Source organism: Felis catus, chromosome B1, assembly GCF_018350175.1.
Source record: "Felis catus isolate Fca126 chromosome B1, F.catus_Fca126_mat1.0, whole genome shotgun sequence".
NCBI lineage: Eukaryota > Metazoa > Chordata > Mammalia > Carnivora > Felidae > Felis > Felis catus.
This window is the reverse complement of record NC_058371.1, coordinates 26,511,525-26,527,495: the sequence shown is the minus strand read 5'-3', so window position 1 is coordinate 26,527,495 and position 15,971 is coordinate 26,511,525. Positions and strand designations below refer to the sequence as shown.

Below are 15,971 nucleotides of genomic sequence, written 5' to 3'. Positions count from 1 at the left end.
GATCAAATATTCGGTCGACTGGCAGTCTCTGCCACAATCCCGGTGAACGCACGTATCCACACCCACCCTTCTTCCTGCACACGAAGCGCACTCATCTTTTCTCCAGTGGAGACCACGCCCCCCGCCCCCAGATCCCGTTCAGCTGCCAGGGCCTCCAGCTCAACCCTTAGTGTCTCTGGCTGATGTGCAGTCCCTTCCATCAGGCTCGGACGGGGCTCTTGCTCTTGCTCCCCACCACTTAAAACCCAAAAGATAAGTTATGTGCTCTGACCATACCCGACATAAATAGTGGGGGTAAGACCAGGATAACTGGAATAAGAACGCTTCTTTGGGGAAAAAAGAAGAACGGAAAACATAGACAGTCACTGGGCCATGCAAATGACCAATACTGGCTGAACGAGGAACTCAAGAGACTCTGGGGCAAACACTGCTTCCGCTCTTAGGGGGATTGGGAAGATTTATCTTTCTCATCTTTACCTTCTGTGGCTCCCATCTGATAATATCCATTTTCCTTATATTTGTTTGACAGAACGCCTTGGCCGTGTAAAACACTTGAAAGTTTAAATTATCTGATTCAGGGGCATCTGGGTGGCTCAGTTGGTTAAGCATCCCACTCTTGATTTTGGCTAATGTCATACTCTCACCGTTGGTGAGATCGAGCCCTGTGTTGGGTTCTATGCTGACAGCACGGAGCCTGCTTGGGATTCTCTCTCTCGTCTCTCTGTGCTCGTCCCCTGCTGCATACACACATTCTCTAACTCTCTCTCAAAATAAATAAATAAACATTAAAAAACTTTTTTAATTTAAATAATTTTATTCAGTTTAGATATATATGCATGCATATATATGGTACATCATATATAAAGTAAATTACACTTTACCTATAAATTACTTATATATAATATGTATTCTTACATATAGTTATAAAACTTATTGGGTGACTTATAATTACTTTATATATTTTATTAACTACATATAATTTTATATATACATATATTTTACATTTATAGATATGCATGTACAAACGTATATACATATATAATTTGTACCTTAATTCCTTGTTCCCTCCTTTTCTCGCATAGTATCATGTAATTGCTTAGACACATTTGTGTGGGGATGCCTGGGTGGCCGAGGGGGTTCAGTGTCCAACTCTCAATTTTGGCTTTGGTCATGATCTCACAGTTCCTGAGACAGAGCCCTGTGTTGGTATCCGTGTGCTAACAGTGCAGAGCCTCCTTGGGATTCCCTTTCTCCTCTCTCTGCCCATCCCCCGCTCATGCTGTGCACATATGCGCACGCGCGCTCTCTGGCGCGCGGGCGCGGGCGCGCGCGCGCTCTCTCTCTCTCTCTCTGGCGCGCGGGCGCGCGCGCTCTCTCTCTCTCTCTCTCTCTCTCTCAAAATGAATAAATAAACTTAAAAAAGAGACGGAGAAACATTTATGTGACCTAGAATAAGTCATGTCATGTCTCATTTTGAGCAAAACAAATAGGTCTTCTGCTCAACCTGCAGCGTAGACATGATGACCCAGTGACGGGAGGTATGTACAAATTTTGACCATTTTGTTAAATAGATCACCCATGAAAGTTAATTTTGCACATTTTTATATGTCTTTGTTTACATAGGCATGCCTAAACCTGCATGTTAAAGATGTCAGACTTATTTTGAAATTGAGCAGAAGGAAATCAATTTGGGTTTTTGGTATATAAAATAAAATAGATTTACTATGACAAAGAACTTCAGATGTTCACTTACCATTTGAACTATAAATGATTCCTTTGAGGGTTATTGTAATTCAACTGAGTCAGATTAAGAAATAAGAAAAATATAGTAAACATTAGAAATAAATTGTATTCTAAAAACACATTATAATGTATATTTTGTACTTTTGTTAAGCTTCCTAATATCCTTAGATTGTAAGATTGATCCTCAGGAATTCATCAAACTATTTAGAAAATTATAGATTTTTGCTGATTACAAAAACCACGTGTGTTCAGTTGGGAAAATTAAGAAAATAGAAACATGCATCCCATTGAGATGGTAATAACCATAGCAGCAAATATCTTCCCTTGATCCTGACCCCCAGGCTGTACAAGAAGTTAGTTTCTTAAAATGCCACCAGAGGGCGATCAATCCAAAAATTACTCTATCCTATTATAAATAGGCTTTCATGCTGTGGAGATGCCAACAGGTTTTCAACTTCAGTGTGGGAAGACAGCAAAAAAGAAAGAAAGAAAGAAAGAAAGAAAGAAAGAAAGAAAGAAAGAAAGAAAAAGAAAGAAAGAAAGAAAGAAAGAAAGAAAGAAAGAAAGAAAGAAAGAAAAGGAATTGAAATGTCTTAGCTTGGTAGAAAATGTATCTGAAAAGGTGTTTAATTTTTTTTTTTTTTAATTTTCATCACTACCTTTTCTGGAATCGAATTATACATTTCTGAATATAGCAAACATTTATTGAGTGCTCATGTTATGATAGGTGCAGTTGATAAAACTTGGTCTTCACGTTTTACTATTAATATTTTCTCTGGGTAAAGAGGGATACATAAACAAATGGATTAGTATCCAATTTGTTGTGTACCACACAACATATTGAATGCAGCGAAGGACAGGATTAATTCTGCTAAAGGCAAATATGGGAGAAGAATGTTTCACAGAACTGAACCTTTGAAAATGAATAGACACACTGAATTTCCAGGTTAGAGGGGTGGATTGAACATGTGCATTTAATTTTCTTCCCTCTTGAACAAACATTACAAATAGGAAGTGTTTTGTTTTCAGACCTAAACCTACAAGCATTATGCAAGCAGGAGATGAAACAATAGCAAAAAAATTTGGAAAACGAAGAACCTGTGTAACATTGGTAAGGGATTTGACAGACCTGAGAAAACAAAATCCCAAGCTGTCAATGGGAAAGTTGAGAAACTATATTTACACGGCAAAATCTGCAAAGGGCACAATTCCTAGGCTCTTAAAGTTAGGAATGACAAGTAGAGGACTGGAGGTCAAAGGGAGAGAAGACCTGATATCAGGAGGAACAAGGTGAAAGCTATTTGAGAAGAAATTAGAGCACTAGACCCTCCTTCACCCTGGCACAAATCAATGATGGGGATTAAGAGATCACCCCCGTCCCAATCCCTTCCCCAGAATGGTCCCCAGAAGGCAGCAGCAGTTAGACCCCTACCCAGTAGGTGGAAACTTAGAGGATTCTTCCTTGGAGGAATCTGGCTATCCAAAAAGAAAGTATTTAAAGATACTGACATCAAGGTTTTCCCAAATGCCTCCTCACCACCTCCCTATAGTGAAACTCACAAGCTCACTCTTACTTCAAAAAAAGTTTTTTTAATGTTTATTTTTGAGAGAGACAGAGACAGAGCGTGAGTGGGGGAGGGGAAGAGAGAGAGGGAGACACAGAATCTGAAACAGGCTCCAGGCTCTGAGCTGTCAGCACAGAGCCAGATGCGGGGCTTGAACTCACGGACTGTGAGATCATGACCTGAGCTGAAGTCTGACTCCAAACCAACTGAGCCACCCAAGTGCCCTGTAGCTCATTCTTATTTTTAAGTAGACCACCAAGGATTACATCAGATCAGACATCTGATGAAAGTCTGTTATATAAAAGATAGAGACCAAAAAAAAAAATAATAATAATAATAAACACAAGCAGAAGCAGTATCTTGGAGGAAACAAATGATTCAAGACTTAAAAGCAACAGTTATAATCAAATCCTCAAAGAGATAAGAAGGGATATTGCATCCATTAAACAAGAACCAAGGCTATGGAAATAGACAATTTAGGAAAACAAAAAACTAAAAAGAACTCTTGGAAATTAAAAATACAGTAGCAGAAAACAAATACGTGTGCTGTTCAGTGTGGTAACCACTAGCCACTAGATTTAAACTCATAGTACTTTAATAAAATTAAAATTTTAACTTCTTATTTGCAATAGTTGCATTTCTGATCATCAAAGCCACGTACAGCTAGTTGCTAAATATTGGACATCTCCAAGATAGAACATTTCCCATCACTGCAGAAAGTTCTGTCGATAGCACTTGAGAAGGTAAGTTTGAGGAGTTCTCTGTAAATATGGAAGAGAATGGGGCGCCCGGGTGACTCAGTCAGTTGAGCATCTGACTCTTGATTTCAGCTCAGGTCATGATCCCAGGGTCATGGGATTGAGCCCTGCATAGGGCTCCTTGCTGAGCATGAAACCTACTTAAGATCCAATCTCTCTCTCTCTCTTTCTCTCTCCCTTTGCCCCTCTCCCCTGCTCATGTTCTCTCTCTCAAATAAAAAAAGTGAAAGAAAGAAAGAAAGAAAGAAAGAAAGAAAGAAAGAAAGAAGAAAGAAAGAAAGAAAAAGGATGACAAAGGGAAAAGATGAAAAAACCAGAACCATCCAAGTGATAAAAAAAAAAAAAAAAGAAGAAGAATAGAAGTACCAGAAGGAAAGAAGAAAGTAGAGGGAAGAAAATAATAAAAGAAAAAAATTTAAGAAAAGTTCTTGGGACTGAATGATATTAATGACCAGGTCAAAAGAGCCCAAAATGTGTTTAGCTCAATAGAGTCACTCTGAGGCATATTCCTGTGAAATACTAGAATACTAGGGGTAAAAAGAAGATATTACACATTTCCAGACAGGAAAAAATTGTAGCATACCTAGTATTAGGAAACAGAAGGCCTGCTGACTTCTCACTACCAACAGTGGAAGCAAGAAAGCCCTGGAGTAATATCTTTCAAAATCTGCAAGAAAATTATGTGCAATGTGGAATTCCATACCTCATCAACTATTTATAGAGCATGAGAGTAGGACAAAGCTGTATTCAGACACACAAGATTTCTTATCTTCTGTGTCTCCTTTCCCTACTGAGGATGTGCTCCACAAAATGTGAGAATAAGCCAAGAAAGAGGAAGATCTAGGATTCAGAAGACACGAGATCTAACACAGGACAAGGGGAGTCCCCAGGATGATGGAGCAGGATGATTCCAGCATGGCAGTATGAGTAAAGGTAAAGAGGATTGAAGGTAACTGGCGAGGTACTCACCAGACTAATAGCCAGAGATGCAGTGGAAGGAAATTATCTTATGTTGAAAAAATCTCGGTATTATAGTATATTGGCATTATACATTCTTAATAGTACCACAGGCAAGATCAATGGTACATCTGGGTAAATTTTAAAAACTAAACTAATAGGGGGTACCCAGGTGGCTCAGTCTGTGAAGCATCAGATTCTCAATTTCAGTTCATCTCACAGTCATGAGTTCAAGGCCCGTGTTGGGCTCCGTGCTGGACGTGAAGCCTACTGAAAAAAATAATAATAATAACAAGAAAATGTTTTAATAAAAAAATAAAATAAAATAAAATAAAATAAAATAAGATAATAAAAGATTATAGAAACATCCAGGCAGAAAAACACTAGAGCTATAAAAAAAGAATAGAAATGGGGTGCCTCGGTGGCTCAGTTGGTTAAGTATCCAACTTCAGGTCAGGCCATGACCTCAAATGCTAGTGAGCTCAAGCCCTGAGTCAGGTTCTGTGCTGACAGCCCAGAGCCGGGAGCCTGCTTTGGATTCTGTGTCTCCCTCTCCCTCTGCCCCTCCCCTGCTCTCTCTCTCTCTCTCTCTCAAAAATAAACTTTAAAAAACAAACAACAACAACAAAAACAGAACAAAAATTAAGCTGTATTCAGATTTCTCTGAAATAATATATTCTACAAGTCAGTTAATAATATCTGCAGCATTTTGAGGGGAAAAGTTTATGCCCCAAGAATTTTTCGCTCAACAAGTTTCTTGTCATGTGTGATGTGAAGAGAAATTCTCAGATATAGAAGGGCCCATAAAATAAAATAAAATAAAATAAAATAAAATAAACTTGAATAAGTACTCCATGCAATTGGAAAATAATTAGATTTAAAATGAACATTTCATGATATAATTTTATTTATCATGAAGGCATCCTTTGGTCATCATCAAAAGTATTAAACTCAACACCATAGAAACCATGTGACAAGATCTCTTAAATCTCAGTGTGCATAAAATCACCCAAGAGCTTGGTAATAATGTAGATTTATGGTCCTCATTTCATTTTTTTTTTACTTCAACATTATCTGGGCATCCTCAGAATCTTCATTTTCACTTAACACTTTAGAGATTCCAAGTACATATTAACACTGACCGTATGTTGTTGTGGAAATAAGATAGAGCTAAAACAGTTTTATTAATACTTTAACTGATTTATTATGAAATAATTCCAAGTGTGTAGAAAAGTTGCAAAATAGTTTAAAGCATTCCCATATCCACTTCACCCAGATTCCCCTGTTTTACCTTCTTTGCTCCCGCATTCTCCACCCCTCCTCCCCCACTTGAATCTTTAGTCTGTGTTTGAACTAGTAAGTGCAAGCTTCTACGTGCATAAATGTGTACCCAAACAAGGACACTCTCAGATATCTCCTTAAGTTAGTGATTTCACTTCCATTGGATATATATACCCAGGAGTGAGATTGCTGGATTATATGGTAATTCTATTTTTAATTTGTTGAGGAGCCTCCATATTTGTTACTGTTTTCCGTAATGACTGTACCAATTTACATGCATTTTTGTTTACATCAGTATGGACTCGTAGCTTCCTATTTTATTCAAGGGGTGTACTCCATGACTATCATTGTTTAATGTTCAAATTGACCCAGATTTGCCCAAGGGAGACCTTTCATGCCAGTTCCTGTGTCCTTTTGGCATGTTTCCATTGTTTTTAAAGCATTTCCCAACTTCCTGTGCAACAAAATGTTTCAAACACTCCATATATTTACCCACCTTGGCCCTGGCTTTGGAATCATTTCTCTAAGGAGTCCTGGTTCATCTTACTGAAGAATAATATTTGGAAACCATGTGCCCATTTCTACTGGGACACCATTGCAGATGAGCCCTGTCATGAACAGAGCTAGAAGATATATACATACTCTACATAACTATTTCTATATTTACCAGTCTTTATATAAACTATGAGTTCACATCAATGCCATCAGTTTCAGCCGAGCACCTCAGAGTTTATCTCCCCCTCTCATATTTGTAAACTCTTCTCCCACAGTAAAAGCCCAGTTCCCATTATTCTCAGTGTAGTCATTGGGTTATTCCTGTATCCCTCCCATGCTGTCTCGATTTCCATGAGCCCTATGGTCTCCTCAGGTATATTACTTAAGTTTAAATCTATGCAGAATCTATTATTTGTGCTTATTGACAAGAAACAAGCTTCTCGGGGCACCTGGGTGGCGCAGTCGGTTAAGCGTCTGACTTCAGCCAGGTCACGATCTTGCGGTCTGAGAGTTCGAGCCCCGCGTCAGGCTCTGGGCTGATGGCTCAGAGCCTGGAGCCTGTTTCCGATTCTGTGTTTCCCTCTCTCTCTGCCCCTCCCCCGTTCATGCTCTGTCTCTCTCTGTCCCAAAAATAAAACGTTGAAAAAAAAAAATTAAAAAAAAAAAAAAAAGAAACAAGCTTCTCAAAATAATCCATGGGAGACTTAACTGCTAAAAACTTAGCTGTCATTCAATCTCCTGAAAATGTGACTTTCAGTCACAAAATACGTGAGGAGCGCACTGTTATGAAACATGGAATTGACTTTTCTGTTCCATAGATTATACTGATTGAAGAAACTGGAATTTGCTTACAAAAGTAAATGAGCTCACCAGGCATATGTTAACTGACTGATTATATTCTTGTGTAGTAGGTTCTTCTATTAGTCAGAAAACTTCAGGATCTCTGGGGCTTCGTTTTCTGTTTCAGCCTGTTCAGTATAAAGTGTACCTTTAGCAGATCCCATTCCAAACACAACAGGAAAACTGGTCCCTTTGATGTACTTATTAAGTACTTTTGTTAATGATGAAATAGTACTCTTGATATTTTTATACACATTGCCAATCAAATTCTTTAAAACAACTACCCTGAGTTAGGCCACGTCTGTGGTCCCACTTGATGGAGTGGGAAGGTAAGTGCCAAGAGATTCAGAGAACATTCGTCTCAGGCTCTCATAGCTGGGAGTTGACTGGTCCAATTAGAACTACATCCCCTAGGGCCACCTTGGGGGGCTCAGTCAGCAAAAAGCCCACTTCAGACCCTCTGTCCCTCCCCCACTCACTCTTTCTCTCCCCCTCAAAAATAAATAAACATTTAAAAAAAGAAACAGAGAGAGAGAGAAAAAAAAACTACATTCCCTACTCCAAATCCAGTAAGCTTTTCATTATTCTTTGGAAAAGAAAATAGAAAAAAGAAACTATAGTTATGTAACAACAGCAAAAAAAAAAAAATCATCTTTCCCGATCTATGAAAATCTTTCAGTTTTAAAAAGCAATAAGCCCTTTCCCCTAGAAAAGTCAACCATGAGGGAGTCATTCCAAAAGTGTGGACAGCACCATCAAATTTCCCTCCTACATCGGCTGACGCGGTAATCACCGTATTGCCAAAGGGGTTGGATGCCAGTCTTTCAACCATCTTCATGGTGTGAGACGCCATCACCCTGTATGCTTGCCGGCCCCATATTGGCCACCTTTTCAGCCACGCACACGCCTTTGCATCCTGTGGCACGGTCTCAAAGTACGGTTTCTGACCAGAAATAAGAGGTCACAGGACGCACCATTGCCCTGCTTAAGTTGAGCTATAGTTAATTCATTCCAAGGAGGGGGATATTTCTTCTACTCCAAAAATAAACTGGAAAAGATATTCCGCAACATCAAATCGATGATCCCAGGCTATTTGTTAGAGAAGGACAACATGAGTAATTCTTTCGTTTTCCTTCTACTCTTTTTACCCGTGTTATCTTGCTTCCTATCCAGGATAGTAGTAACAGCTGATATTTACTAAGCACAGTTAAAAATGCTCCTCAAATACACATGTAAAGGTTATAAAAATGGGTCTCTTCCTTTCCCAGTATTGGTCTAAGGCATAAAAACCCTAGATATTAAATATCAAAGTGAGTTGTAAGACCACCCCCGAGGGCTTTCAAAGCAGGATTCCATTGAAAACTGGTTATACAACTCATAACTACTTCAGCCAACTCAAATATATAAAAAAGCTGAAATTGTGAGAAAATGTTTGAAGACAGTGTATTTGGAGACAGGCACTTTCTGGATCCTTTCCCTATGGCTTACTTCTTCATCCCAAGTTAAGAAGGGCTTCCCCTGGGACATCCGGAGCTTCCTATGTGTTCTGCGCAAGGAGGAAGCACAGTGGATGGTTGTCTGGCTTGTATCTGGAGCATCTAGAGGGGAGGAGAGAAGGATCGGTTCGAAGCATCATTAACAGAGCAGAGTTGCTGCTGTATTAAAATCAACTTGCACTCCCAGAACGTCAGGACAAACAGTCCATGTGTGGACCAGGAGGGAGGGAAGGCTGGCTTAGAGTCTTCTTAAATTCCGGCTGAGGGAGTGCCTGGAGGAATAATGGGGCTCTAACAGAGATTCTGCGTGGAGTGAGCGACTAAAAACGCATACACACGCGCGCGTGTGCGCATGCACACACACACACACACACACACACACACACACACACACACACGTGCACAGCCCACGGGCGGCAACGGGGCGAAAAATACGTTTCCCTCCGCGTGAGAAGTGTAGTTGGATCGTCACGGTGGGGCACTCTGAAACCCCTGGAAAGGAAGTCCCCTTTCACATTTTCCAAGCCCAGACGGTGGAGAATCATTTTCCAAAGATACCAGTTAAGTAAGAACTTTTCTGCCCACGCCCTTGCCCTTCCTCCCACTTCAGCGTATGAGAGCCCCTGGTTATCAAATTGGAAGATCAAGATCGGAGAGGCGAGGTGAGCAAATAGAGGAGAATTGTGCCCCCTATAGGTTTCCGACGGGAGGACCCCAGCTCAGGGGAACTTGGATGAAACTGGAACCCTTGGGGGCGGCTGTGAGCCGAGCAAGTCGGTGAGCTCGCATCCTAACGTTCTCTGGGCCAAGCGGCATCTGCCAGGCGCAAGGATCCATCATGTTCTCCTCCAACGTGTTTGACCAGCCGATTCCCCGGGTCTTCCAGAACCGCTTCCCCACGCAGTACCGCTGCTTCTGGGGGTCCATGCTCGCGGGGCCTAATGACAGGGCAGATGTGGAGAAAGGAGGGAAGATAATTATGCTGCCCTCAGCCTCCATCTACCCAGCGGACTCAACATCACCTACCCCATGCTGTTGAAACCGACCAACCAGAACTCAGAGCGCATGGCCCACTGTGAGTTTGTGGCCAACGAGGGCGTCTGCTGCCTCCCACACTGGATGATGCAGAATTTGCTGTTGGAAGAAGGGGGCTTGGTCCAGGTGGAGGGTGGCAACCTTCAAGTAGCCACGGACTCCAAATTCCAGCCTCAGAGCCCCGACTGCCCGGACATCGCCGACCCCAAAGCAGTATTAGAAAACGCACGAAGAAACTGCCTGCCTGACCACAGGGGATGTGGTTGCCGTCAACTACAACGAGATTTATGAACTGCGGGTGATGGAGACCAAGCCTGACAAAGCCGTGTCCATTATTGGGTGTGACGTGAACCTAAAGCTCGATACCCCACGGGGCTACAAGGAGCCCGAAAGACTAGTTCGGGAGGAGGAGCCCACCGAAAGGCGAAGCTGACCACAGCGACTATGCTGGAGAGCTGGGCTTCGGTGCCTTCTCCGGCTCTCGAAAGAGACCGGACAGGAAGAAGAAAGGTGTAGGGCCCAGTCCCTCCCCAGTCAAGCCTGGAAACACTAGAAGGGGAATCCCCACTTATGAATTTAAACTTGGTAAGATCACTTTTATCAGAAATTCACATCCACTGTCAGAAAGGTCGAAGCGGATGAAGCTGGAGGCAGATTCGTCGCCTTCTCTGGAGAAGGACAGTCGTTGTGTAAAAAGGGAAGAAAGCGTAAGTTGGGACTGTTGGCTGACTGGAAAATAAAATAATCAGTTGCAAAAAAAAGAAAGAAAGAAAAAAGAAACTGGAAGCCTTTATTACGCGGGACATGACTTCCTAAGCATCAAAGAGTGATGGTCTTTTGCAACGTAGTGGGGTTCTAGAACTTTCTATTATCATACGAGGATAGTCAGAAACATTAGGGAACTGCCTGGTTTTTCATTCAAAAAAAAACCTCCCACTGAATAAATTATAAGTGGCCAATGAGAAGCAAATGTTCTTTCTGATTACATCACATAAATCTTGATTATTCAATGTCTTGGTCACGTATGAATTATTGCATTGAGTTCCCATAGCAACCCAGTGAGGTAATCTATTGCTGTTCCCATTTTACAGATGTGGAAATAAGGCACAGAGAGGTGAAGTAACTTGTTTAAGGCCATACAGCAATAAAGGGTGGAGCTGGGATTTGACTATGAAGTTTAAGCTCTTTTTTTTTAATGTTTATTTATTTTTGAGAGAGAGAGAGAAAGAGAGAGAGAGAGAGACAGCATGAGCAGGGGAGGGGAGGGGAGGGGCAGAGAGAGAGAGAGGGACACACAGATTTTGAAGCCGGCTCCAGGCTCTGAGCTGTCAGCCTGACGCGGGGCTTGAACTCGCGAACCGCGAGATCATGACCTGAGCTGAAGTCGGATGCTTAGCCGACTGGGCCACCCAGGCACCCCAAGTTTAAGCTCTTAATAGCCGTCTTATACAGCTTCATGATGATGACGGAGTATAAATATCTATAAAGATAGGACAGCCTGGTCTGATAGAATACATCATGATATAGTAAGCACACTTTTAAAAACAAATCCTCTTTGTTCTATGATCTCCTCATTACTCAATATTTGTGTCTTTATGAGAATATGCATGATCATAATAGTTTGAAATTAGATAGTTCTTTATTAACCTTAAACTCTGGCCTCCCCTCAGTCCTCCCCTCATATCACCTTCTAGGAACTGGAAGGCCGATGTGTCTGGGTCGGAGGCAAGGATAAATTTATATCCACGGTCACAGGGGTGAGGCCTCTGTCTTGACATTCAGTCATTTGGGGAATTGCTTTCTCTTCCACCAGGCAAACCCAGCGTGGTAGCCTAAAACTGCTTGTGTCTGGGGGTGCTTCAAGAAGTAGGGTGGTGGAGAGGTTCTGCCAGCCGCCCCGTCTCCCTTGACGCTTGTCTCTAAACCAGTTCTTCCAGCTTCCTCATGTGATGGGAGCTCTTCGAGTAGCCTTCCGGGATGTTCTTCCTTCCTAAGTCAGCCAAGTTCTATTCTCCTGCTTGCCAATCAGATCCTTGCCAACGCAAGTTAGGGGGATTGGAGGCACTCTGATCCAGCTCTCGCGAGGGAGCATCTCCCTCCGTATTACCCCTTAGATATGCCTCGTCATATCAGGCCGCTCAGGAGGCTTAGGGGAAAGGGGGCCCAAGGGGCAGGTCATCGCGCTGTTGGGGGAGCCCCTGGAACTTGTCTCTAGCCGAGGCCAAATGAATCCTTCACGTCATTTAGGTCAGCTGAGAACTTGAGAGGCTTAAAGCAAAAGCCTTTCTCCTCTCCTTCCCTTTCCCTCCTCCTTCTCTCTTTCTCCCTTGCCCAACCCCTCTACTATCTCTCTCTCTCTCTCTCTCTCTCTCTCTCTCTCTCTCTCTTCCTGATGGTAGGAAAGGACTGAAGTGATTAGTCACCCAGGGTGGGTGACTCTCCCACCCTGTTCTTTCGATCTCAATACAATAGATCATCCTATCCCCTACGCCACCCAGTAAGCCATGCATTATACATGAAGGTGCTTGTCTGCTTTGGGGAGCCCTCAGCGCCAGAAAAGTGCTGGCTGTGCACATCTGGGATTGGCATTCACACAGCATAAATGGACAGAAATGACAGGTTCAAGGCTGGGAATGCCCAAGTAGACTGAGAACAGATTCATTTAGGAACACTGAAAATCTATTAAATACCTCTTCAGAGGTGCCTGGCGGGCTCAATCAGTTAAGCGTCTGACTTCAGATCAGGTCGTGATCTCACAGTTTGTGAGTTCGAGCCCCACATTGGGCTCACTGCTATCAGTGCAGAGCCCGCTTTGGAGCCTCTGTTCCCCTGTCTCTCTGCCCCTCCCCTGTTCGTGCACATGCTCACTCACTTGCTTGCTTGCTCGCTCTCTCTCTCAAAAATAAATAAACATTGGGACACCTGGGTGGCTCAGTTGGCTGAGTACCTGACTTCAGCTCAGGTCATGATCTCACAGTCGTGGGTTCGAGCCCCGCGCCAGACTCTGTGCTGACAGCTCAGAGCCTGGAGCCTGCTTTGGATTCTGTGTCTCCCTCTCTTTCTCTGTCCCTCCCCTACTCTTGCTCTGTCTCTGTCTCTCTCAAAAGTAAATAAACATTAAAAAAATAAAAATAAATAAACTTAAAAAATAAAATAAACATTTAAAAAATAATAATAATAAAATAAATGCCTCTTCATCCATATTCAAAGGAAATGATTTTAAGATTTTTGTTTGTTTGTGTACATTTTGGAATACCCACTTCTTCATGGAGGCTAATATGTTGTATATGAATCTTCTTTTTTTTTTTAATTTTTTTTTCAACATTTTTATTTATTTTTTTGAGACAGAGAGAGACAGAGCATGAACGGGGGAGGGGCAGAGAGAGAGGGAGACACAGAATCGGAAACAGGCTCCAGGCTCTGAGCCATCAGCCCAGAGCCCGACGCGGGGCTCGAACCCACGGACCGCGAGATCGTGACCTGGCTGAAGTCGGACGCTTAACCGACTGCGCCACCCAGGCGCCCCATGAATCTTCAATCTAACATTTTATTTCATTAAATGATAAGATGATAATGATGAAATAGCAGTTATTTATTGATCACTTTCAATCAAGCACAGCACTGCATGATTTATACATATTCTCTCATTTAAGCCTCACACCTGGTGCTATAACCTTCTTTCCTTTGTGAAAACTCCGGACTGACAAAAGGGACAAATGTTTGCTCTTATTTCCAGTTGCCAGATTTATGTTCTCCACTCTGACTACACGTTAGAATCACCTGATGAGCTTGTAAAATTGATGCTGAAGTCCTACTCCCAGCCAATGAAGTCAGAAGGCCGTGGGTAGATATCACTGTAGAACAAATGAAGCTAATGGCACGGATTCCGATGGAAAAGAAGGAGACTACCATTGCATTAAAAATGTGATGGCACATTCATGGTTAGAAGAGTGTGAACTAGAGAGAGAAAAAGATAGAACTACACAGTAAGCTTTTAGCTTCGATGAATGGGAGGTTAAGTGGATGGGGTGACAGATAATGAAACAAACGTAGAGTCACTGGTTTTCGGTTTTATAACAAAATGTGTTACAAGTATCCTGAGCCCTGATTCAGAAGGATCAAACTATCGAAATAGTCAACAGTGCTAAGAAATAGAACTGGGGCTAGATAGTATGCAAAATAAGGGCATGAAACTAATAAAATGTGCCAACATTTACTGAAAGAAAAGGCCCAAGATGATGAATGTCAAAATCTCTTCCCAGGAGATCCCAATGTACGGCAGGGATTGAAAATTGGTGCTTTGCCTTCTTCTTCTCCATCCAGTCTTCCTACCCTGCACATCTCCACTTTGCTATTTGGCATCAGGACTGTGACTTATGCTATTTCCAGACAAGCAAATGGCACTTAGCCCTGTGGAAGGGATCCTGTGCTCAAGCCAGCTTGACATGGTTTCTACAGAAGGCATCTGTTTGGAGATGGAGAAACTGAGAATAGTGTGTCTCACCCCCCCCCCCCCATTTCATTTGGCTCATCACTGGTCATGTATTTGCTACAGCGTTATTCCCCATGATTGAGCTTCTAAGGCATCACCTGATCTTGGGAACAGCTGCACTTATAAAATGCTTAGGAAAGCTTTTGGAGGGACCTCACTCTTTTTGTTTGTTTGTTTGTTTTTGTTCATGAGTAAGCTAGTCATTTCGGTCCCCTCCAGAAGCGGCAAGCACCAGGAAGAGACTCCTTTCTTTGGGATAAATTTCCCACCCTTTGATTTTAAGATGGTCTGTTTTTCGGCAACTTTGCCTTGCATTCTTTGACTCACTTTTCAAGTCAATAAATAAAGCACATTAGCGTTATGTCTCTGTTGGAGTCAGAGTTCTGTCCTTTAGAACAGTGGTTTAAAAGGTAGAGTGTTTTGAAATTACCCCTGGGAATATTTTGGAAATCTGTGTGGGAGGGAGGATTAGTTGTCACAATATGTGGGTAGCACTGTTGGCCTGGGGCAGTTCTGTCAACTTTTGAACATCCCACCAGATATTTGTGTAAGAAAATCCAACAGCCCAACACCCTATTTATGATTATCTGAGCCCAGAACCCAACTCCATTTTACATGTAAACACAAAATATCTTTTGTGGGGTTTTAATATGTGCTGAGTTCCATGAAGGCAGCTACAATGTAAAAAGAGGGAAGACCATACTTTATTTTGCTTGCTCTACTAAGAATTGCCTGCCATTGCAGAAAATCCTATCACTGGCTTGGGGTATTTTACTTGCCAATATGAAACACCTTCATTAGGCTTCATTTATAGCCGTCACTTGCATGTGGGACTCAATGTCTACTTCATTATGCCTTCTCCTTTCATGCCTTTGTATCATATTATTACTTTCCTTTTATCTCCCCTTTATATGTTAGAATATTGTGTTGCTTTTTTAAAAACTATGTTATAGGTGAATGATACGAAGTATGAATGCACTTTAGAATAGTTAAGGGGCTGTTACAAAGTATTGGTTGTAAAAAGTGGGTCTTGGGTCTAATAGGGTTGAGAACGCTTCCTTTAGAAGGCAGTGAAGCCCTGCGTTTTAGTCTGGATCTAGAGGAATCTTGAACCTCAACTCTGTACTTAACATAAGAACTTAAGAGAAATTTCAAGGTATACAGTGTGCAAGTGTTTTCCGAACAATATCTACTTGGAAGTACGAAGTTTCAAAAAGTTTCAAAAAAATGGAATATAATTACATCGTATACTACACTCTAAATATAACTATATATGCATTATATAGTAGACATTGGATGTATGTATATA

The 15,971-nt window shown here is 41.8% G+C and overlaps 1 pseudogene; it reads left to right on the top strand.

The window, feature by feature from the left end:
• Nucleotides 1-8,165: 8,165 nt before the first annotated feature.
• LOC109498760 lies at nt 8,166-11,144 on the top strand (annotated as a pseudogene).
• Nucleotides 11,145-15,971: the final 4,827 nt, after the last annotated feature.